Source organism: Grus americana, chromosome 5 (assembly GCF_028858705.1).
Source record: "Grus americana isolate bGruAme1 chromosome 5, bGruAme1.mat, whole genome shotgun sequence".
NCBI classification, from domain to species: domain Eukaryota; kingdom Metazoa; phylum Chordata; class Aves; order Gruiformes; family Gruidae; genus Grus; species Grus americana.
In genome coordinates, this window is record NC_072856.1 from 15,494,588 (window position 1) to 15,513,900 (window position 19,313).

The 19,313-nt window shown below is 40.6% G+C and overlaps 1 long non-coding RNA gene across 2 annotated transcripts; it reads right to left on the reverse strand.

Annotated features, from left to right (window-relative positions):
• Window positions 1–903: 903 nt before the first annotated feature.
• On the reverse strand, window positions 904–12,781 carry LOC129207512 (uncharacterized). Of its 2 annotated transcripts, none has more exons than XR_008577465.1 (5): window positions 12,463–12,781; window positions 11,050–11,219; window positions 7,148–9,560; window positions 4,054–4,258; window positions 904–2,404 (listed from the first exon to the last, which is right to left on the reverse strand). It is a non-coding gene; the product is annotated as an uncharacterized LOC129207512 (long non-coding RNA). The 2 variants fall into 2 exon arrangements; XR_008577466.1 differs by having other exon boundaries at window positions 5,655–9,560.
• Window positions 12,782–19,313: the final 6,532 nt, after the last annotated feature.

Below are 19,313 nucleotides of genomic sequence, written 5' to 3' on the forward strand. Positions count from 1 at the left end.
TGAATTATTAAATCCTGGTTAAGAAAGCTCATAAGCTATAATGCAAAACATGTAATATGCCTTTTAGCATGATTTACCAGCTCTGCTCAGAAGAGCTGAGAATTAAAAGCACAAAAGGCTTCACGGTGAGACAGATTAATTTGCAAGACAATTTCAGAGCAGCTTGCCCAATTCTTTTTCTGATGACACTCAAATATAGGTTGTGCAATCAAATTGTTCTTCAAGATTGTGCAGTGAGATTCCCATCTAGCAGTGGCAAGTGCTTAAGAGACCAGAAATCAAACCACTATTTCTTATAGGTAGAAGAATATGTTAATGAGACAAGAGGGGAAATATGAAGGAGATCTTGGAGAAATTGGGCAAATCCACATTCCAGGAAAATTTCTGATGCCGTTTCTCCAAAACTGCAACACTTTTTCAGATGATGTAGGAACTTCACTAAGAAATAGCTATGGTGTATTTGTTCAAATTAGGGAAAACAACTTTCACTGTTGAACTCTCAAACAGCATGGCAAAAAGCCATCTCAAGATGGTATTAATGATTCCAGAAATAGCACAATAAGAATTCCTTTGTCCTGGGTAACTCAAGGAGACATGCTGAGGTCCTCAATTGCTGCAAGTTTAAACCTGCAAAAAAGGTAAACTTCAGACACTTAGGACACTTCTGGGTAGCTTCTCTTCAAAAGGAATTACAAAGAAAAAAAAGAGAATATATGTAATTGATTGCCTAATGTCAGTATCTCAGTGCAGAATAAAAATATTAGAGACATCAACAGGACTCTTCAATAACCTGAAAAACAAAAATGGCCATGCACAGCTAGAGCCAGTGTCATGCTCTCGGATAAAGGAACACTATAAGAAATAGATCAAACATGCTGAAAGGTTTTATTATTTTTTTTAAGTCTGAGGTCCAAAAATTGTTTACAACAAGAAAAGGACAAATTAAAAATATTCAAGTCAAGGAAAGACCAAATATTACCTTACTGTGTAGGGAAAGCAAACAGCATAGCAAAAAGATCGTTATTGTATTGTTTCAAAATGAAAATATAGTTGATAGTTTTTAATACATGCTAATTCATTTTATTCCGTGTTCATCCATTTCAAGGTGAGTAGAAATCAGCTTGATTTATGCCAAGATAGATTTGAAGATAGATACTACATAGAAATTTTCCCAAATTTAATTAGCAGTAAAGCAGACTAAGTAGGAATGTCATGGTATTCCCTTCATCACCAATTTCTAAAGGCTGGTCCAGACAAAACTTGTGGCAGGGGGATTCTAAGTATACTTATTTTGTCTCAGATCAGGAGCTATGAACAGATGATCTCACAAGATCCCTTTTAGCCTAGATTTCTGTGAAAACAGAAGCTGCTTCAAAACGATAAGATTTTTAGAAATAGGTGGATATCAAAAATTGTCATCATCTGATATCTACTAAAGAGCACCGTTATCGAGTGGCTATCTAGCTCACAGAAAAAGTACGTGGCAACCATTTCAATTTAAAGATCTCTGTTATTTACCAGAAGAGGAAGGACAATCCCTGATGTAGTTAAGAAAGATAAGCAACTTGCACAATGGTACTACTGATGACATGACTAAATATAGAGCACATGCTCATTCCAGGTCTGGAATGTTTTCAGTTGAACCACACAATCCACAGAAGTCAGGAGAGCTAGACACAAGGAAGGGTGGCAAGAGTCGCAAGACATGTACAAAAATTAGGCAAACCATCCGCAAGGTACCACCTATTTCCAGCCTCAGTACTTTCCAGGACAGGATTAATGCATATTGCTTACAATGCCAAATAAATCTTGACTAGAACAGGAAAGGTATTGTCACCAGTAGATTGTGTTTTATCTTTTTATAAGCATTGACATTAAATGAAACGTCTTTTGGATTTTGTGCACAGGGCAGTTTATACTGTGGGGGACGTGATGGCAACCTTTAGACAAAGGAAGATTTTTAGAGCCTGTTTCCCTTGCAATAGATCATTTCCTTAAATTTCCATGGAACTAGTGTCAGGCAATAGAATTCTATGAGTATCAGAAGATAAATATAGCTTATAAAGTAAGATGGATTAAATAATGGTAAATCTATTGTTGAGGGAATTCCAAATAAGGAAAAAGGAATTCTTCATTTTTCTGGTCAGTGGAAAGAATATAAACAAATTCAAATTGTATCCACAGTTCCTCTGAGGAAGATACGGCGCGTGACAGACATTGTACAAGAATAATTTTCAGGCTCACTGTATCACTGTGCAGTATGATCTGACTGATGACTGCACACATGGATCAGCTGAGGCTGCAACATTGCTGAGCAAGACAGATGGGAAAATGACATTGAGAAGGCAACACTCATGCTGCATAACAAATCCAAACTTCTCATCCCAAAACATGCTGAACTCTCCTAGGAGTAAGAAAAATGGTAATTATCTCTTGTTAAAAGGTTTTCTTTTCTAAACCACTGTCAGTATGTAAAAGTGTGTTCATGCTGAAAGTACCTTCTGTGGAATCCAGAAAATATCTTCAAAACAATTCTATTTTCCTTACAAATCTCCTTCATTTTCAAAGGCATCCTACTGATTTACCTTTTAGATGCTAATATCTGAATATATCCCATTACCTCTCTCACCTGAATATCCTATTGCCCAAAAGATTTATATTTCAGGAATCGAGTTAAGCTTGTCCCCTGAAATGCACAAAAATGCACGCAAAAGCAAAAATGAATGAATACATTTCCTAATGACTACATCAATTTACAATTTTCTGTCACACAAGCTTTTATGATTACTATATTTAACACAGCCCTATTGCTTCTTCTCTTCATTTTCTCTCTTTCGCATTTCGCAAACTCCCAATAATTTACATACCTAACACCTAAAATCTTTGTACTAAGATATACATTTGGTAATCAATAATTAAACTAAATAACAAATAGTGGTAATTTCATTATGACACGTCTTATCATTCTAAACACAAGTAGCAATAGTTAAATGGCTGCACAGTGTTCAAGTTATTTGTAGAAGGGAGAAATACAAAAGAACAATTACTTGCCAGTCACTTACAAGATCATTTCCAGAAATTTAACTAAGCTTTTTATAATGAACAGTTGGTCTTTTTTCTTACTTTTTTGGCAAAGGACACTGTAGGCCTGGCAGCACTGAGAAACCCTTAGTTCTTCAACATTAATGTATCTGTGACTATCAACATTCAGTTTGTTTTAAAGCAAACACTTGAAGTCAATTCATGTGTATAAACACAAATAGGCTCACTGTAATCCCATAGCCACGGGCACCTGAGTATGAAGAGGAGATCTTTTTGTAAGAAACGGGACAAACGGAAATATGGACATCTCTGACCTTTAAGACTAAAAGCTTTAAAATTTTAAACCAGACTCTTGAATTCTCTGAGGTTTCCTCATGGATTATGCTCTTTACTCCTTTCCCCAGCATGAGATACCTCACTTCAGTGTTCCCATCAAAGCTTTTTTCCCAGCTTTGTGTCCGCTGTCCTGTGTGATAACCCATGAGTGGTATTACCCTTTTGCAGCACCTCTGGCAACTGCCGTTACAATATTTGCCTTTTTTTGGCAACTACATACTGCACTTGGGGGAAGCAGAATGTCACATATTCCCAGTAATCTTCACTAACACAATTTTTCTGAAGAAATGAAAGACCCCTCAATTCACTATCCAGGTTCCTCCTGAAGTTTGTTCCACGTTTGCTTTGCAAGACCCAAAACTTCACCCTGGAGGACCCTTAATAACAATCCCCATACAAAACTCCAGACAAGATTCAATTTTAACATCTTCTGCCCTGTCTTTCCAGAGATGTTATTTTCTCAGAAGGCTTATAACTCACTGAGGTCTCAGCCCTCTTTCTAAATAAGCTTTTGCCAGGTAGAGCAGTCTCTTCCCACTGTGGTCTCCCAGTTCTTCTTTCAAGGACTACTTTGCAGGAGAATTTAAGATTTTGGTTATCTGCTTGTCTCTAGAAGGAGATAACTGAGGGTTAACCATGGTCCTTGATTTTTGTGGTAACATGAAGTGTACATACCTCATTGCAGGTTTTTCAATATCCTGTTTCTTCCTGCTTTCTGTTACAACCCTAGCAAGTGTGCCGCCTTGCCGATCCTCCACATCTGGTTTTGCCTCTTCCTATGCTGGACTCGGGTCCTTCTGTGGTTTTCTGGTCTCCAGCTACACATCTGTATCCCCTCCACTCCTGGCTTCAATAGTTTGCAACAGCGGTCAGTCAGTTTCTAAAGACAATGTGATAAAGCATCTGTATGTGAGCATGACACAGCCAGTAGCTATAGTAACAGAAAAGCATACTTTAAACAAAAAACAAAAAAAACCCAAATCTGAGAGATATCTCATCTTTTCCCCATCCCCAAATATTGCAGGAGGATAGTGATGGAACCCTGCATATCTTCACCTAACTGTATCTCCCCCTAGCCCAAAACAGGGTGAGATAGAAATAAAAGTTTCTTTTGCCTCATTTAAAGAGGAAAATAAATAAATAATCATACACAACAAAACTAGAAAAAGATCGTCTCTTTCCCGGAAAAACAAAAATCTGTAAGTTGCAAATCCAGGATAGGCAAAATGGTCACTATCCCAGTTCTGCTTTGATTTCTGATACAGGTTCAGTCATAGGACCCTTGTGGGCTGTGAAATTATTTTCCACTGTATCCTTTTTATTGTCTCGTTCTCTTGGTAATCTTCCCTTCCCGCAATAAAGCATCAGCATGACCAGTGCCTCTCAGTTTGCAAGTCAGTTCAACCTCAGATGTAGCAGGGCTGAATAGTTACTCTTATTTCTCAAAAAGACAGATGGGATGCAGATGTGTGGCTATTCATTTTGGGTTACAAATCGGTCTTAAGGGTGGCACCACCCAAAGGCTTCACCCAGGGCTGAGGCTGGCATCATTGCCTGGCTGCACAGTCCTGCACCTGCAGTCCCCAAATCCCGGCATGCAGGTGGGTCCACAGGGCCGTGGCGCCCAGCACGGGAGCCAGCCCTGCGGATGAGAATTACTGCTGAGCCTCCCTGGGCGCACACACAACCACACACAACCTGGGCGCTCCTGTAGTGCGGCTCCCCACCTCAGGCTGCCCCGTGGGAATTACCGGGGTGCGGATCCCCAGGGAGTCCCAGGAGCAGTTAGGCAGTTAGGTTAGCAAGGCTTTGAGAGAGGACATTTTCCCCCTGTGCAGTGCTGTGCTGTCTAAAGACGTCTGTTCAGGTCCCAATAAGGCTTCTGATGCTTGTGTGCCTTCTGCAAATTCTTAAGAAGAGCTCTTGAATCTGACTGGACCGAATCAAGGTATTAAAGAAAAGATGCTCTTTTTAACCCTCATATATTCTTCATTCCTCTAGAGCCTGTGTAGGTGGACTTCCACAGAAAAGACCAAAATAGACTCGGTGCCTCAGCTTACTTTACCACTAAAAAGGTCAGCAGGGTGCAAAACATTGTTCAGTAATTTAATGCACTTATACGTGTGTCACACCTTCTCATTCTTGCTTTTTAAAATATGCATGTACAAACAGATAAACAATACAGACACAATTCATACAAAAAAGATGTCTAGTGAACTTCATTATTTTATGTAAATTAAAAGAAATGAAACCTTCTTCATTTACTGCAGTATTACCTTTCAAAAATTATTCTTTCTTATTTGACACTTCCTTTCTTGAGGGAGTAGGACTATTCCATAGATCTTTTAAATATATAGAAATTTGTTACTACTCACAATAAACCCCACCTGAAATAGATTTCCTTTTAATCAGTGAGGTAAATAACCATGCAATTAAGGAGAGAGGATTATATATTTCAGCAAATTATATCCTGATATTTATCAGACTGGAATATTGTTTTACCTGATTCAGTTTTATACATTGACATCTCTCCATTGTTACTGATTAATGGTTAAAACTCTCTAAGGTTGTTATAAAACACTGTTATAAATAACTTTTATTATTTAGATGCCTAATGGATGTGATCTCCGCAAATGATGAATTATATCCCACTTCTTAATTATAGAGTCCTCTGAAATCTAATTTAAATAGTAGCTAAACAGATGAAATACAAAAAAGAACAAAAGCAAGGCAGTTTGCAAAATGATAAATTTATGGTTTTTTCTCAGCACTATATGGTTTTTCCACAGACTGTTTTGTAAAGTATCATCTTTCTCAATATCTTATTAGATCACTGTAATCTGAATTTACATATTGATTCATTCAGTTTCAATGTCAATCATAATGTGAAAATTTAATAAAAACCAACTCTAATTGTTCTTCAGAGACTGAGCGATAATTACTCCCGTATCAGCTCAGTCAAGGAGATGTCTTTCACATGTTCAGTTTTTCAAGCATAACAATTGTGTGTTTCTTTTGGGCACTGCATACTTCTCAAATTAGTATTTCATTCACTGAGATGTTGATGGCTTCCTTAACAACATATCACATAGGGGTTACACTTGATAAAATTGGAACTGTATTCTGTCAACAATAATTATGTGGGTGTTTTGCTCATTTCCTGCCATAGCTGTCCCATGGCAACAGTGTAAAAGCAGTACTCATTTTTTAAATACCGAAATGACTCCTTAGATGACACGTTTCTGGCTCAGGTTTGGCAAAGGCATGGTGAAAACAAAGACTTTTTTGAGAAACTATCACAACTACTTCCATTATATGCAAATCTGTAGGGAATGTGCTAATTCCCGAGCAGAGGGTGCAGCTTTGCTGCAGTGGTAGCCTGAGGCAGTTCCAGAGATTGGTAACAAGCTGGCATTTTCACTTCGGGCCATTCTCTCCACTTTCTGGCGGATGTCCCAAGAAATGCCTCAACTGTAGGTTATTCCAATTAACCCTGCTAAACTGTTGCTGCTAAAGCAAATCAGATAAAATCACGTTAAAAATTCCACTTTTTATCAGCATTACATTATACATTACGCTTCTGGAGCGCTGAAAAAGAAGCTGATGGTATTGATGATGTTATTGTCATATAAACTGGAAAACAATTAGTTTGGTACATGGGAAATCAGCTTTGCAATTTTCGGTTGTAGCTGCGTGGGGAATATTTACTTCTCTCAGATTATTTTGTTGCTCGTGAGTCAAGATGAAGATAAGCAGGGATTGTACTTACAGTTCATAAAGCAGTTGCACAATGAGTTAGGATACCGCAGGCTTTTACCGTCGGCTCCGTGAACACCTAAGTTCCAAAGTAATAAGACCTGTTGGCAGGATCAAGTGCACCTGCAACTCCAACCATTCAAATATTAAGCTTCACTGAGAAAATTAGCAAAAATTATACCATCATAGCTATTTTTTTCTTAATATGAGCACCCCAACTAAACTTGTTTCATTTAAGCTGGTACTGATGTAATGAGAATCATCTGGAGATTAACTAAATGAATCAGATTCAGGCTAGATTTTTAGAAGAAACCATTCGATAACCCACCATATGTCCTTGGCAGCATCCTTTCTTTTGGTTTTAACATTCTAGAGGGATTTTAAGAACGAAACGGAGATATAGGTAAGATATGTATTTGAGATATATCTATAATAGAATTCAGTGCACAAGTTTTTTTCACCAGGGGAAAGAAACACAACTCAGAGTAAGGGGACATAAAATGACAAGCAGTATCTTGGTATACTGACAAAGCTCAATGTGCCTGGAATGGTGAGTGTGAATCTTATGCTAACCACATACCAATTGTCTTTTGTATTGTCACATGGATGTAAAGGAAACCGTGAGTGTTTGCTATCAGCATCTCATTAACCACTGAATTCTAACCATAGTTTTGGAACAAAGAACAATTTCATTTGATGCCAACCATTGTCTGTAAAGGTGAAACAGCACAGTTTCCATTAGAAGAGGATGAATTTTAATTCTGATAAAATGTGGGGATGAAATGTTAACTTAAGCCAAATGAATATTCATATAGGAAAGTGAAAATAGGTGTCAAGGACTTGCTGCGCTTAAGTCCTTGGTTACATGAAAACTGTACACCATTCGACAAAACAACACGGTTTCTAATGATTACTTTCCCCATATAATTTATTCATCTATTCCAGAGCAGTGTTTGGGGGTTTAATGAGTATTTGTAAAGCTCTGGCTGAAATGCACTCTCTAAATGCAAAACATTATACCATTTACAATGAACGAAGTAGTGTAGATTACTGGTTCAAAAAAGCCACTAAAGCTCATCAACATGTGCATTTGAAGGGTGTATTACTTCACCAGCTAGGAAAGCCCCCTGTTAACGTCCTATCCAGTTGAAAGGCTAAGCGTGCTTCCTTCCCACTGAAGCCACTCTGAAGTGCAGCGAGAAAGGAAAAGCCGCGTAACTTACATTCATCCTAGTTCACCCGTATTTTCCCCATATGGGACAATCCTGTATCACATCTCAAAGAACTTCTCAGAGAATGAACAAACAAGATTAAGTAGCAATAGCGTTCCCTTTGGAAACAGCTTTTCTTCATTTCTAAAAAATGATAGTTGTCTTACTGACGTGGTCCAGATCTCTTCTCTGTGTCCTATGAGTTCAAGCACTTCTATGACTATCACTAACATCAGGAAGGGAGTGCTGGAACACCAGGAGAGTTGAGCTCTTCCAGCGCATCTTTACCATCTTGGCACCCTATTGAAGTTAACTGTTGTTGACTTGCCACGTTTCTCCTTGGAAGATCAGCTCTCTAAAATACAGATTTCTGAAAGTGTATGACATACGATGGACTTCTATCAGAAGTGGCAAACAAGATGATCTCATACTTCCATGTGCTATCTGCTTGATGATGTGATTCTCTTGCCCATTGCTGCAATACCATTGCATCCATTAAAGAAGCTGTATGCCTTTTTAACTAGTTTAATGTCTGTTTGAAAAAATTAGATTTCCAAAATGGTAATTTTCTTAAACTCCAAATCTTATTCATTCTTTGTACACTATGATAATTGCAGTATCACTAATGATAACAACTGATAGAACACTAGTGATGGTGAAGAATAGTTCCACTAATTCTAGAGGAAATCCAAGACTTTATAAGACCAGGTTTTAGTGTGAAAAAGAGAAACTTTGGGCACAATAAAGATGGTGGAATTAAGTAGTCCTTCTTCCCATGTGAACTAACTGTTGCCCAAACACTTTATCTCTACATCTTGCCGTGCACAATACATGAGAAGTCAGGAAAGGCAAAACCTTGGCTTTTAACATCTTGCACCTTTATGCCCATTAGTTCGTCTCTCCCACACCTGTAAATGGTGAATATTTCTACAGTGGCTCTTCCATCCCTTATACATGGCTGCTACTGCACCTTGGCACACCAGAGAGGGTACAGTTTATATTATACGCACCAATGCCAATGTACCCACGAAAAATAAAGCTGTCAATGGTTCATGACAGCCTCACGGACAGAGAAGGATACAAATTATTGTTATGTTCTTTTTATTAAATAGCCAGCTTCGAAGTTAAATGTCATTTTTCCTCATTAGCCAGGCATAGTAACTAGTTTAGCTAAAATACAATCTAATAACCAGGGGTCAGCGTGGAGACGGTATTCTGTTGGGAAGGAAAAAGAAAAAATAGCAAAAAAATTGCCCAGGAGAAACATGACTGGAATTCACGATTATACCAATTTACTTTGCAATACTGTATATGCAGTTAGTATTTATAGAATCTAGCATCTATCAGAAAGAGGCATTAAGTTAATTAAAATGTGTTGTAGCCTAAGATTACATTTTTATTAATTCCTGTTTGCAAGAAGGTCGTGTCTAATGATTTCCTCTTGGAGTTACTGGGTTTTGCAATTGGACCATTAAAGATTTCGATTCTTTCTCTACTTATGAAGATACGCAGATCCTTGCAAACACGAGTGCCAATTCCCTGACCTTTCAGCGTTCTTTTTAAGTTTTTGCCCCGACGGGATTCTTTTTTTCTCAAGGGAAAACAGCTACACATACAACATCAGGAATTGTAATTAATTTTGCATCAGTCCAGAATAAAAGCCAGTATACTCCAGCATTCCAAATACACAGGATAAATTACTGTAACAGCCCAATACTGTTCTGAATTGCATCATTGCTGCTTTACCACAGCTGTGGCAAATATACAGTTTCTTGTGAATACTTAATGTTGAATCACACTGTCAATGCATATTAAAGTATGTATGACATTTTACAGAAAATCAAGTATTCAAAGTACTCTAGACGAATGAGATGTGAATGAAAAAATAACCACCTTCACGTTAATTCCTTGGGGGGGGGGGGGAACGTCCTGACCACTGTCGAGAAAGTGTATTAAAATCTCATCTTTTAAAATATTTTGGAAGCATGCAGATGCTCTGTGGAGAACATCAGAGGGGTCAGGTGGATAGGCAGAGACACAAAGACATGCGACCAATTTACCTGGTTAAATAAAAGGCAATGGTTTGTCATGAATCTGTTCAGAATACGTCGGTGTCTAATATTACTAGTAGCAGTAGCGCATAACACACAGCACATTCCACCCTTCTAAGTAATATTAGTAAGTCTCAAACCAATTAATCACATTACTGACCTGAGTTCACAGAGGGATCGAACCGAAGGGAGTTAACCAGTTAAACACAAGTCAGTGCTGGGGGGTGGCGGGGGGGGAAATCCAAGTTTGCCTGATATTCTTTTCATCCTGACTTAAACAAGTCCTGGAGACACTTAAGCGCATGCTTAACTTTACATAGATTCGGCCTTCGAAGTCAATGAGGATGTTCTCCCAGGTAAACACAAGGTATACATACAGATGCCTATCGCATCGGGGTCTCACAGTCTCAACTCTCTCCCTAGTGAAGACATATAAAAGGACTCTATGACTTATTTCTGTTCTCCTGCAAGAAAATCTGTGCTGTGCCTCTTGCAAAACATTTGGCCATGGCTGGCAGAGGTATCAGGTGCACGGGGGAGGAATTTTGGAACTTCACACCTGTTTTGCACACCTTAAAGACTACCCAGTTAAATTCCTCTGTGTAGTTTGGGCACCCCTAGCACCTATGGTGGTTGAAAGCATCTTGTGGTACCAGCATGCGCTGTGGTTCTGCGTCCAGGTTCATTCTTGTGGGTGCTTCCAAAGATGCGGTCTCCTCGAATTCTGGCAGAAGCTTAGCTGTCCCTAGCGATCAATGCAATATATGTTGGCACAACAAGTGCAAATATTTGTAGTCATGTCTCACAAGGGGTGCCTCGTGACCTGAGAGCAAAGAGCAGGTACAAAGTGAAAAGCAAGGAAAGCGCTTTCAGACAGGTAAGGGGGAGCAGAACGAGAAACGCAGCTTCTCCCTAACACAAGGGGGATTCAGGCAGATTTTCGACGTTCTTTGAATTTTGTTAGTTTTACATGTCCTGAATTTGTTCTACAGTTTGAAAATCCTTTTGTTTTGAAATTTGCCTAAGCAGGAATGTCTCTCCTAGCACCTGCCTTTGAGCTCCTGCAGGAAAGCCTCTTAGTGAAAGTAGCTGTCATCTGAAGAGGCAGCAAATCAATGTCGGAAAACTGTTGCTGATCAACTTCCTGCGTTCCCACTCCCCGAAGCAGAGAGCTCTGAAAGGTTTCTTCAAGGAACAAGAAAAATCAGATGGATACCAAAGGGCACGGTCAAAGTTTTCTAGACAATTTTAAGCTTAAGCATCTATTAAGGCTTTGTCCACATAAAGAAATATCAATGTAACTAAATTCGTTCAGCAACTTATTTGGTGAAGTGCTATCCTCCTCCTGTGAGGGCATGTCAGATAATATTTAAGACACTCTGAAAAACCAGATGTATTGTTTTTACCAAGAGCAAAGGCACACGACTGAGGAGGATCCGGTTATGACAGCAAAGCAACCTACAGCTGAGGCAAGCTAAGGGCACAGTTAGAGCTTCTTACCAGTCCCATTTGGTCAGTGCGCCGGTGCCAGCAGCATAGCAACAGGGAAAAGATTTGGGGAGGAGTGGGGGGGGCTAAACAGCATCTCTACTTTAACTGCAAGTGAAAAACTTGCTGTTTTTTCCCCAGGCCCCTTGTGTGGCATTTCTCAGTCCTTGCAGGCAACCTGAGGCACTCAATCGTTTCTCTCTCTTTCCCCCTGCCAGTGCCCTAAATTATCATAGAATCGTAGAATGGTTTGGGTTGGAAAGGACTTCAAAGATCATCTAGTTCCAACCCCCCTGCCATGGGCAGGGACACCCTCCACTAAATTCTCTCCTCCCTTATCCCCTTCCTTCCCACAACTGACCTGAAGTAAGTCCTGCCTTCAGACTTGACCCATACCTTGAAGCAGCTTCCAAAAACAATGCAGTTTCAAAATGGTACAATTGTTACCAGCAAATAAGGCTCAGTCTATTCTACAAAGCTTCAATGATACAGTATGTCAGCTAAGAATGTGAAAAAAAATCCACACTTTATTTTATATGGCTACATTGGCAAAATTACAGAATATTTTGCTGGCTTACTTTATGGCTTTCGGGAAAGTGGGGAAATAAGCCCAGCAGAAAAACTTCCTTCTGTCACATGCTGCATCTTCAGTACGGCCCTCTGCTATCCTGGCCGCACCTGCACAGGCAAACTCTAATAATACAACTGTGAGATATGCAGGTTTTCTAACAGCATTCCAGTGGGAGTAATTGTAACCGGTTTTCAGACAGAACTTGGCAGGTTTAGGGAAGAGACCGAATGCTGTTGTACCTGTGATAGCAGTAGGCTGGATGCAATGATCCAAGAGGTCCTATATTTCAAAGTAAAAAAAAAAGAAAACGAAAGCACTGAAGTCCTGCAGAAAAAGGGCCGAGCCTCAGAAAGAACAGCAGCAGAAAGAAGGCAGTTACACATTAGCCAACACACGTGCTCCTGCGTGGCTTCCGTGGCTGGATCGCTGAAGCTCACAGAGAGCAGCACGTGATCCAGCAGGGCTGGCGCAGTCACTGCCACGTCATGTCTCCTTTGCCACGCGGAATAAGAAAATACTACCAAGCAAGAAGGAAAAAATGAAAAAGATAAAAAAACCACAAACCCCAATCCTTCTCCATCCCCACGCCGTTTCCCAGACACATAGCAATCTTGGAAAAAGAGGGAGAAGGGAGATAATATTTTCAGGGACAGCGAAGCATCCAAATTCCTGGCAGCAGGGAGATGGAGCCAGCTATTACCTGTGGCACTGTGGTGACTAGAGACCTTAATTGCCATCGGGATGCCATGGAAAACATGCGCTGAGAGATCATTCCTATTTGGAAGAGTATGTGCCTTTAAAAAGACAGGATAGACAAAAAGCAAGAAGAGAGGGAAAAGAACTTTATCCAAAGGGTGAGTTACCATTCAGAGGTAAATGCAGCCTCCTGAACGTACCTAAAGCCAGTGCCCCATCTACTCACTAACCCTTTTGTCTCACCTCCCTTCCTTCCACCTCCAGTTCTTCAAACCAAAACCCATTCAGTGGAAGTCCATTCCAACCGGATTTTGGTGAGTACCTTGACCCAGGGCTAGATACAGAACAATGCAGAAGTTCTGAACCAAGAAGCAACATGGGGATTGTGCTGCAGAGGGTATAACATCAACCCAGCCTTGACAGGACGGCAGATTCCCAGGGAAGAGTTGCACCATATTTGCTGAGCTCTAACTGTATTCCACAGCCCTGGAGGCAGAAGAGGGAAGAAAATAAGAGAATAATAGATCCATTCTGAGAAACAACAGTTTCCCACATCCTAAGAATCTGCTTGGAGATTTGGGAAATTCGGCAATGTGGGGAGAAGTTTCCCACTGCGGAACAAGCAATATTTCTGCTGTTTCCACTGAAAAGGGAACCCACCTCCTTGTTGGCCTTCTGCAACTTGCCCTATCGTTTCTGCTGAACAATATTTCAAATTGCGAGTTGAAAAGAATGAGATGCAACTTCTATAGCTGCATTAAGGCCACCTACAATCGCTAGTATCTCTGAAGTGGGATAACACTATTCCTATGTGGGTAGGAGAGAAATTTAGCTATACAAGAATGGTACACTGTGGATTATTTGTGAAGTTTGTTTGTGCTTTACTAAAATCGCTTCGCAAAACACTTTGATTTACATTTGGTGACATTTTTCATCTAACAGTTTCATTGACATAAATATTTGGTGTACCCCTCCTGCCAAAAAAACCACGACAGAAAATTAACATGCGAGGCAAACAGCAAAGGACCAGTTCAAATCCCCTTGGAATTTCCTTAGGACTCAAAAGCCACTTGGAGTAAACATTTGCCAGCTCAACAATTTGAAATGTCCTATACACATCTCTCTAACAGCCTCTGTAATAACTGACAGAGCACAATATGTAGAAAAGATGCCAGCACATCACAAATATGAGGCTGTTGAGAGGATTAAGCATAATCCCGTCTCACCAATGAATAAAGAAAATAAGAAATGGAACTGTGTTGTGTTGAATAGCACCGAGTCAAAGATACACTTATGACAAGCTTTTGGGGTTTGGGGTTTTTTTTTTTTGCTCCACAGAGCTTCACTGAGAAGGTCACGCATGAATTCTGAAAAAAATGGCATTATTACTGAGGAATGCCAGGCAAAGCAGGAAATAATCTTTAATTAATTTGTGAGGAACTTTCATTTGGCAGACACAGTCTGCCAAATAAAGACAGAACAGTAGCTTTCTTATTAAGCTGATAAAATTGACCAAAAGTGAAGAAATCCCATAGTTAAAAAGCATTAGAACAATGGATTTTTACTAGGAGACGTAATAGAAATCCACAGGGAATCCTGGCAACACTCATCAGGTTTTTTGTCCTGAAATCAAAGGTATTTCTGACAGACATGTAAAGGGAGAATCTTAACATTTTCTGCTCCTCTAAACTTTGACTCAGTATTTGATCTCAGGCACTGTAAAACGCAAGTAGATTTAAACTTATTCATTAATTCGAACAATTCAAAGTACCATACTTTGGTTTTTCCTATCAGTATTATTGTCTTTGTAATTCCATTCCCAGTTGTCACCTCCAACTCCCACCAGCTTGTACAGGCATTCAGGGACATCTTTGTCATTTGTAAAATGCTGCAAGAACTTGAGATAATAGAAACTTCATAAATGTACCGTGTTATTTTAGTGAAACTGGGACAAACCGCTAGTTTCAAACATAATTGGCTACAATGGAAAAACTGGAGCATCCGTAGAAAACTGGGACATGGTACGTGTGAGGTGCTAATATTTATCCTAATGTGGCAGATCTGTCTCTGTTCATAGGAGCTCGCCCCTATATTTAGGGGTGTGAGCAAAAGAGCGTTAAAAGAATTTCATCTTTCTTTGAAAAGGTTTCCTGGGAACAGGAAGCAATTCAGCAAATCAACGTGTTTGTTTTGCACATCCACAAGCCAAAATTTAAATCTAGTTTAAGCCTAAAGGGAAACAAGTTGGGCAATTTCAGCATAATCCCTTCAGAAATGTATTCTCTTCACATGAACGCTGCTCAGCACAGTAGCAGCTCTGTGCAGGAGAAGCCTCACGCTGAAACATAAGAACTGCTACTGTTTAGGTTAAGAAGGAGAGTCTTTATTGGGAGCCTTTATAATATTATCCTATACAAATTCATAAATAATCTTAGCATATTGACATCCTGTAAAGGAAATGTGGAAAACTTGCCTAGGAGCTGCCTGCATTAATCTTCATTCTATCCTGTACTGGCGTTTTTCCCAGTTTCCTATGCCTGAAGTTCACAATATCTGTTTTTAAAGGAACACACTGACCCTTATAAAGCAGAGCCCAGAAAGCCTGGTTTCTTACTAGTTTCAATTTTTACATCCTCTTTCCCTGTAACAAGCGGGTTTTGAAGTGCGGCTTCTAACGAGCCAATGGAAAATGGTCTTTATGTGAAAAAACTTGGCGTGCAAATCAGATGACTAAAGAATGTGGATTTATTGCACCACTGGGCCTTACGGAGAGAGAATAATATCAAGGAGCGGTATGCAATGAAGCTGAAGCTTATGGTCCAGCCTCACTAATATGTATCAACACCAGTCAAGAGGTTTTTATCATGACCTTTAAGCAGCTACCCAGGAGCAAGTGTCCTAGTTAAAGTCACAAGACTGCTTTCAGCCACACTCTGCAAACTCCTTGCCACAACCAACAGTAATTTTGCCTCCGCGAAGCAGATTTGATGCGGATGGAAGGTGCCTAGCACCTCCTCTGACTGAGAAAGGGAGAGGTGAGATCAGAGCCGGGCAGCTGATAGCTGCTGTGCAGACATGCTCATAACGAAGTTCCTGGAAAAATAAAATATTGCATGCTGTGAGACAAGGAGGTTCAAGGCTTTCTGTACAACAGAACCGCTTTGCTCATCCAGGAAACTGTCACAGCAGAACACTTCTAATGTACATGCAGATCTACTGGCAAAATGAAGCTCGGGTTATCATCAGAAAACCACCCTCCCTCTCAGTGAAACAAGCTGTCTAGGTAACAGTTCAATTTCCCAGTGTGCCCGTTTCACACGTGGACCTCTGCCATCACTTTAGGAGCCCATCAAAGTTCATCCTTCTCCACAGCACACCACAAACACACCATCAAAGCTCATTATATAGGTCTGACTTGCCTGAATCTATGAACCCTGGCACCTGGATTTGGGAGGAGACTGCTCTGGGGTAGCTGTCCTGATGCCACCGAGTATGAAGTGCCAGTTCCCTCTGCTGAAGTCTTCCACCCACGCAGGGCTGAGCTTTCTGCCAGCATGTGCACCCCTCGCAAAGCTTAGCGCATCACATTTAAAAAGACACTAGTGGGCTTGGAGCATCGCTGGCTCCTCCAGTAAGTGCTGTGGAAGGCAGGCAGGCAGGCAGACTGCATCTCCTTGAAATCCCTGGCAAAGGGAACAGAGCTTGCTGAGGGGTCCTGTTCAGAAGATGTCACTGTAACTGAAAAGACCATGTCACCAAGTCAGAGGAAAAGGCGATACGGAGTTTGGTTTTGGTGTATGTATGTAAAACTAGGAGGACACTCAACAGTACGTCTGAGTAATCCTACCTGTAACTACCCTAGAATGTCTCTCCAAGATCTTACTTTCTACTTAGTGGTGACGGTGTGAATTCATTTTAGGTTATCAGGCACCTTCTGAGATGAACACGTAGTCTCCATACTAATGAGCTCCAAGGTTAGCAAAGGATACTGCCTGCTGTTCTTGCTTATCCAAGCCAAGTTATTGAAATTAAGTCAGCTCACCTGCTGGCCTACATGAGATGCCTTCGGTGTATTCTCTAACAGCCCGTGCTACCGGCCCCCGGGAAAGGCTTAGCAGGAGAAAGGACTAGTACTTTCTAAAGCTTTTCTAAGCAAAGTTTCCCCATTGCAAGGCTGTTACCCTGTAGCTCCTGTCATTTACTGCGTTCAGATTATACGCTGTGCTAATGGAGCCATGAGACTAGCAGATATTCTAGGTCAAGTTTCATACACAAGTTTGATAGCGCAGCTACTGTGGCTTTAGTCTGGTGAATGTGAAAGAAGAGTTTATCCCTCACTGATATTGTGAGGATGTGAGGACAACATGAGATGACCACGTAAGTGAAATGCAATGTAGCTTTTATGCATGAAGATCAAGAAAATCTCTGTCTCTAAGATTCTGAAGTTTTCCCTCTGATGCACGAGCATAATTCCTGCTGATATCTGTGATGTGATCCATGCCCCAATTCCCATAATCCTGGCACGCTGCTCTCAGTGACAGGGGACACAGAGGACAAAGACAACTATAAAAGAGACATCATTAAGGCAGGTAAAACTTCCCACCAGAGTAAGTCTTAAAATATATATGTTAGATGAATGGAAACAGAAACCATTTGCCTGTGGCTGCCTTTATTACTCAACTAAAAAGGCATCTAGGAAAAAAAAGATATTTCCATTGCCTTGGCAAGACACCCAGCCTGTGTTTGCTCCCTGAACGCGCTCATTCACAGCTTTCCCTCATTTTTATACAAACACTGCGGTTTGATCTAGACAAAAGTTTCACCCCCTACGACTGATGCGATTTGCGGTTTGGCTTTATCAGTTGTGCACAGGAAAGTCAAGATGCCACAGCTAGGCTGCTTCTTGCTCCTAACATCTCTCCTACTCCTTCTCCCACCTCGCCTGCGCTTGTTGCACGAAGGACGAGCTGCTAAAATGGGTTCAGCACCCGGTGTCAAGGGCATTGGCTAGCGAAGCCCAACGCCTGCTTCATGCCCCCGGCGTTATGATGAAATAAAGCGGTCACAGCCCAGCGCACATCATTATTTCGGGCGTTGCTTAGAGGCGGGACATACAACGCTGTATTACCAACCCTGCATACTCAAACTTGGGTCAGTCCCTAAAAGCAACAATAATAGTTTAGAAATCTTTTGATTAAAAAAAAAAATAAATCTGGGATTCTTTGTTTTCTGGGCTTTCTGTTTTCCAAGCCCCAGGGTTGCACTTTTGAGACCCCAGCCACCCTAGTGAGAATGGGAAGCATTTAATTTTCAGACAAAATCTGGCAGTCTGACCTAATCACACGACTCTAGGCCGCTAAGAAAAAAAAAAAGGGTGGAAAAAGAAAGCGGAGTATAAAATACACAATAAAGCATGAAAACTAGCAATATCCAATCCAGCACCTATTCCACAGAGCTACCAGCCCAAATTGTTCTATTTCTAAGAACTATTCTCACACTGCAGAATGCAAAGTTTAACGAAACCGCTCAGGTTTACGTTTTACTTGCAGACAAAAATGACAAATTCTGGCAGGGCAAAAGGCCAGGCAGACACCTTCATCTGTCACTTGTCCTTTTTCAGAACATCTTTGTTTGTTAGTGGAGCACTGAAATTTTGCAGCAGTGAAATTTCAATGTATGGGAACGGGGACCAAGGGCAAATAGAAACACGCCCAGAAGGAAGCTCACAGAAGAGCTGCCAAACACTCAAAGTAGCTTCAGAGTTTATTCTTTATTTATTCACTCTATTCTCATCCCAACCGTGCAGTAAATACAAAAAACAGAGGAAGGATATCTCCTGGTCGAACACTGGCCTGGGGACATCTGAGTTCAGTTCCCAACTATTTCATAAACTTTCAGACTCAGTTGTCATCTTACAAATATACAAAGAAAAATAATGTTTCCTTTCTTGCACTCTTGCTCTGTCCTTTTTCTTCATATTGTGAATCTGTCACTTCATTTATATGAAGTACTTAGCCGAAGGAAGCTCTGATCTCAGCAGGGGCCCATAGCTGCTGGAATAGCAAATAATAACTGGGGAGAAAGCTGAACCAGAGCCCGCCTCGAACCTTTGCAGGAGTTCAGATCTGGAGCTGCCTTTAGGAGCGGGAACAATTCTACTGT